The sequence below is a fragment of the Salvelinus sp. IW2-2015 genome, unplaced genomic scaffold (genome assembly GCF_002910315.2).
Source record: "Salvelinus sp. IW2-2015 unplaced genomic scaffold, ASM291031v2 Un_scaffold2948, whole genome shotgun sequence".
Classification (NCBI taxonomy): Eukaryota; Metazoa; Chordata; class Actinopteri; order Salmoniformes; family Salmonidae; genus Salvelinus; species Salvelinus sp. IW2-2015.
In genome coordinates, this window is record NW_019944243.1 from 76071 (window position 1) to 82689 (window position 6619).

General features: G+C 42.0%; 1 pseudogene; it reads right to left on the bottom strand.

The window, feature by feature from the left end:
- Nucleotides 1-3947, bottom strand: part of LOC139025607 (uncharacterized) — a 9457-nt pseudogene extending 5510 nt beyond the window's left edge.
- Nucleotides 3948-6619: the final 2672 nt, after the last annotated feature.

Sequence of the window (6619 nt, forward strand, 5' to 3'; positions counted from 1 at the left end):
CACACGTTCACGCGGTTTTACTTTCACTTACAAAACGACACATTCATCAACGGAAACGTTGAATTATTTATTATTTCAGAAATCATTTGAATATTCTGAGGATAATGAGGGGACCACTGAGGTGTCATTTACATTGGACCAGAACTTTGACAGCTATTCGTAACACTTTGGAGGTGTTTTACAGTATGTAGATAGTCTTTGGTTTGATCATATCAATGGTTGATCATATCAATGTCGTATCAATATTAATATCGTATAATATCATATCAATATGATCATTGGTGGATCATTTTCAATGTGACTGATTGAGCTGATAGGCTGTTTGACCAACACCTACTGGACCGAATGCTTCTCTCAAGAGAATACCATTGAAAATAAAAGAAGGATTTCTGTAGACTATTCCCTCTGACACAAAGGTTTGGGGGAAGACAAAACAAGTCACAATACCACTCCACTCTGTCAGTGCTGGGTAAAGGTCACATGATTTGTCGTCCCCAGTCTGAAGCATTAGTCGCTAATGTGCTAGCGTAAATCACTCTCTCACCAACCAAACCCAACAGATTAATTTAAATGCCTGCGTTGTCGAAGTAATATCTGGCTAGCACTGACAAAAACATGTCATATTCAATCCTATTTCAACAACGGACCTTTCACCTACAGCGGAGCGGCTCTTCCCATCACACAGACAGAGCTTTTATTATCAACAACCTCTTATATTTCACCCCTGTCAGATAATGGCAGAGAAACCCAGTGTGAATTGCAGACCTACAGTATATATACGGCCTTCGTTCTGATTTCTTCTGGGTTTTAACTGCTAAACATGGAATAGGATTAATTATCAGGTATCTTATTGCAATATTGAGTCCTATGGTTAAGAGGGTCAACACCAGAAGTGAATGGGTATCTGTAGGAGGAAGGTATATGGTGGAGGAAATTAAGCTTGGAATATACTGAGTGTAGAGAAAACAATCACATGCGGCAGGCATTGATAAGGGGAGAGAGTCATGGATTAGTGATTTTATTTATTTAACTAGGCAAGTCAGTTAAGAACAAATTCTTATTTACAATGATGGCCTAGGAACAGTGGGTTAACTGCCTTGTTAAGGGGCAGAACGACAGATTTTTACATAGTCAGCTCAGGGATTCGATCTAGCAACCTTTCAGTTAGTGGCCCATCTCTCTAACCACTAGGCTTCCTGCCGCCCCAGTGATGAAGGGGGTCAAGGTCAGGTCAGGTCACATGAAGGGAGAAGGAACAGTTATTTACCCGCGTCACCACATTTCCTGCCTAGCAACAGAGATGTGTCACTCCCTGATCTGTTTTACCTGTGTTTGTGATTGTCTCCCACCCACCTCCAGGTGTCTCCTGTTTTCCCCATTAGTCCCCGGTGTATTTATCCCTGTGTTTCCTGTCTCTCTGTGCCAGTTCGTCTTGTTTTGCCAAGTCAACCAGCGGTTCTCCTAGCTCCTATTTTTCCCAGTTTCTGTTGTTTCCTAGCCCTCCTGGTTCTGACCCCTGCCTGTCCTGACACCGAATCCGCCTGCCTGACCACTCTGCCTGTTCTGACCTCAAGCCTTCCTATCCCCTTGTACTGTTTTCGACTCTGACCTCGTTTATGAACTCTCGCCTGTCCCCGACCTGCCTTTTGCCTACCCCTTTTGTTATAATAAATATCGGCGCTCAACCATCTGCCTCCTGTGTCTGCATTTGGGTCTCGCCTCGTGCCCTTATAGAGATGTAATGGTTAGAGAGGAGGAGATTCCACCCCAAACTGGAGTGTATATATACCACCACTGGTGGAACCGTGTCTTTGTCTGACACAGCTGTATTGACCCAATGGGCGAATAAACTTAGTTTAAGATTTCATAGTGTCCGTCAAGTTCTTACTCTGATAATAAGAACCTAACAGTTCAATGCTCTTGTTTTCCTCACTTCTCCTGCCAAGTCCTAGAAGGCAACCCCGAAATACACCCATTATATGATCCCGTGCTTGCTTTTGCATTCAGTCTTAGGAATTTAGCATAACAAAATGAATTAAATGTCCTTGGCTATTATGGCTGAGTCATCATGCTGTGAAATAAACAAACAAATGACAAGACAGAACAAGGAAGCAAACAATGGGCAAGCATCGGTCGCAATCCCACCCAGAGGAGATGCTTGAAGAGGGATAGAGACGGGGATGAACAGCGCTAAACTGTTCAGACCGGGGGAAGATCTCAAGTCGCTGTTTCCAACGGAGTAGATGTATCTTGAATTGGCTGTGGTCGCTAAATGGATTAGGTTGTGTCAGGAATTGTCTCGTCCATACACGACTTGGTATCTTGTTCAATCAGCTCATTTTATTACTGATTCCATCCTTTGATATGGTTATTAATTGACAGTTCTTTGATAGGGCTGCTTTTGAATGCCAGAGCTTGTAAGTGGGCCAACAAGATCTCAGGGCTTAATCAATTTGACTTTAGATTTTGACGTTTCTCCAAACGACAAATTTCAAAGTTACTCCAAACGTTAAATTTAGAAGTGTTTTCGACACCCCGGGTTGCTCTTTCTGCACAGTCCTTCCAAGGTTCATGTGTTCAATCCAAGTGGTAAAAACGATATTTGTTTTGTGTTTTTAAACCTATCCCAAACCATTCGGAATGAACACACACACACACACACACACACACACACACACACTGTCAGTGTACAGTAAATGGTGTGTGTGGTGTGTCTTCTTGTCTTGTGTAATGAGGTGTGTGTGGATGTCTGTGTTCAGTAGGTGTGTGGATATGGAGGAGGAGGAGGAGGAGAGAGAGTCCTTCGTAGAAGGTGATAATTAGCCGGTTGATCCAGGAGAACAGCCTCGTTACCATGGAAATCACACACACACACACACACACACATCACACACACACCACACACACACCAACACATCACACACACACACACACTACACACACACACACCACACACACACGCACACACCACACGCACACGCACACGCACACGCACCCTCGCCAACGCAGCACAGACACACGCCCCGCGATCAAATGCTTACAACACGTGTACATCGCACCGGCCAGGCACACGCAGACAGAGACACACTACACCTCACAGTTATACTTTTACTTACAAAACGACCATTCATTAATGGAACATATAATTATTTATTCTTTCAAAATCATTTGAATATTCTGAGGATAATGAGGGGACCACTGAGGTGTCATTTTCATTGGACCAGAACTTGACAGCTATTCGTAACACTTTGGAGGTGTTTTACAGTATGTAGATAGTCCTTTGGTTTGATCATGTCAATGGTTGATCATATCAACAGAGAATACCATTGAAAATAAAGAAGGCTTTCTGTAGACTATTCCTCTGACACACGCGCTGTTGTTGTCAAAGTAATATCTGGCAGACTGACAAAAACATGTCATATTCAATCCTATTTCAACAATGGACCTTTCTCCTACAGCAAAGTGGCTCTTCCCATCACACAGACAGAGCTTTTTATTATCAACAACCTCTTATTTCACCCTGTCAGATGAAGCAGAGAAACCCAGTGCTGACTTCATCTAAACTGGTGCAATCCCTGTTGGGGAAGCGGCGTTTAGTGACGCGACTGTAAATGTTTGTGAGTCGATCGAGAGAGATCAGGTGGACAAAAACTAGCCATGTTGGCCTCCCGATGGTCTAAGGCACTGCATCTCAGCACTAGAGTGTCACTACGTACCCAGGTTCGATCCCAGGCTGTGTCGCAGCCGACCGGGAGACCATGAGGCAGTGCACAATTGGCCCTATGGCCTCCGGGGTTAGGGGAGGGTTTGGGCCCTATGGCCTCCGGGTTAGGGGAAGGGTTTCTGGCCCTATGGCTCCGGGTTAGGGGAGGGTTTGGCCCTATGGCCTCCGGGTTAGGGGAGGGTTTGGCCGGCCAGGATGTCCTTGTCCCATCGTGCTCTAGCATCTTCTTGTGGCGGGCCTTGGCTCATGCATGCTGACTTCGGTCGTCAGTTGTATAGTGTTTCCTCCAACACACTGGTGCAGCTGGCTTCCGGGTTAAGCGAGCAGTGCGGCTTGGCAGGGACATGTTTGGGAGGACGCATGGCTCTCAACCTCTCCCGAGTCCATACTGGAGTTGCAGTAATGGTACAAGCCTGTAACTACCAATTGGATGTAAAAAAATAAATAAAAAATACATGTTGAATATGAGGCAGCATTTAATAGTACTGATATTGAAAACTTTATTGACATTTTATTTAATTTAAATTAGCCAACGATAAAATGACCAGGCCTTCCTAAGTGGACTCAACATTTTATTAAGCAAAAGTCAAATTGGATTCCTCCATCAACAGTGAACAGATCACATACAGAGCATTCTGAACGTATACCCCTTGACTTACTCCACAGTTTGTTGTGTTACAGCCTGAATTCGAAATGGATGAAATAGATTGTTTTCTCACCCATCGACACACAAAACGATAATGACAAAGTGAAAATATTTTTTTCAAATTTATTGATAATGAAATACAGAAATATCTAATTTACATACCGTACCAGTCAAAAGTTTGGACACACTTACTCATTCAAGGGTTTTTCTTTATTTTCACAATTTTCTACATTGTAGAATAATAGTGAGGACTTCAAAACTATGAAATTTACTTGACAAACTGGCAACAGACAAACAGAGACACAGGTATAAGTACCCAGGGGATAATGGGGAAGATGGGCGACACCTGGAATAGGGTGGAGACGAGCACAAGGACAGTTGAAACAGATCAGGGCGTGACACATGCAACTTATTATATGACTTGTTATGCACATTTTTACTCTTGAACTTATTTAGCCTTGCTATAACACAGGGGCTGAATTGACCTTACCTTTTTTAGTAAACATTTCTGAAAACATAATTCCACTTTGACATTATGGGGTATTGAGTGTCGGCCAGCGACACAAAATCTAAATTTAACACAACAAAATGTGGAAAAAGTTGTGTCTTCCCTGTCCACCAAACTCACGAACAAAAAATATTTGCCTGTTTTATAGACATTCAAAATGCCTTTGATTTTATATGGCATGAAGGTATGTTCTTTAAACTCCATCAAGTGGTGTAGGAGGCAAGGTCTATGATATTATTCATGTCATCTATAAGGAAAACAAATGTTGTGTAAATGTAAAGAACAAAAGTACATAATTCTTTAGTCAGGACAGAGGAGTGAGACAAGGTTGTAATATAAGCCCGACCTTATTCAATAGTTATATAAATGAACTGGCTACCATATTAGAATGATCTACATCTCTGGAAAATAAATCATGTTTATTTTATATGCCGATGACTTAGTAATCTTGTCACCAACAGAACAGGGGCTACAACAAAGCCTGTCCTTCCTAAACAGTATTGTAAGGACTGGGCACTATCCATTAATGTGAAAAAAACATAGTGGTGATCTTTCAGAAAAAGTCCACATCTCAGGAAAGTAGATATCATTTCACCCCAGGAGAAGCAACCCTGAAACACACCACCAACTACACTTGCCTTGGTCTGAATAGAAGTTAATCTGGGCCGTTTGACATGGCCATAAATTCTCTAACAGATAAAACACGCAGAGCATGTTTTGCAATTAGAAAGACCCTATATCAATGGAGAAATATTGTAGGCGAGCACAGAAATGCCCCAAACCTAGCCTGTAACATTGTCTCACATGAAATAGTGTCACTGCTCCGCAACGCTCGTCCCTCAACCGATATGTCTTGTAGGATGTTGAACTCATATTCAAATTTGAATATTGAGCAATTTCCACCATTCAAAAATGAAAAGATAATTACACATTTGTTATGTCATTGTGCTCTCCTATGATTCCACTAAATAGGAAGAAAATTAGCTAGCTAAATTATTGCAATCCTTGTGACAGTGATTTAATAGTTTTGCAATTGTGAGAAAATAAAAAACAAACCAGTGGCTATCACATTCTGTGCCAGGACGTTGGTCACCAGTGCAGTGACTTCATCAGCTGTGTAGCTAACTGTTGTAGCTAGCTAGCTTACTGGCATAGCTAGCTAGTCAGCTAGATCTTCCTTCACTGACATAAAAAGCTTGCTTAGTCTGTTTAAATTACTCTGAAGTTGTAGACATGGAGCCACACAATTAAGAGGAATTGACTGTCATCAGAAATCCATCCATAGATCAATATGTTTCCACAATGATCGTATCATTGGGTCAGCTGAGCGCAGCAGCTGACTCGGGAGGCTACTGTAATGTTTTGTGGCAGAACAACAGCTGTTTTATGAACACTCATAATAATGTAAGCATTATACACTACCTGCTACTGTGGTTTGCTAACTAGCTTTTGTCGGAAGAGTCAACATTGTGTGTGCAGCACTAAGTAGGTAGCTGGTTGGTTAGCAGCATTGTTTCAGTCAAATACGGTTTCAGTCAAATATGAATTCAGTGATTGGCTCAGGTAACATTTCGACAAATTGATGCTAGTTTTCAGAAATACTGCTCATTGAAGCACACTAATCCTTAGCTAGATGTACAATGACAAGACTAAGACTTCCTCACCAAAAAAAAAACGCAAAACATTATTGACATCAAGACAGTTTTAAGGCCTAAAAGGGGTTCAGCGAAAGATGTCAGCC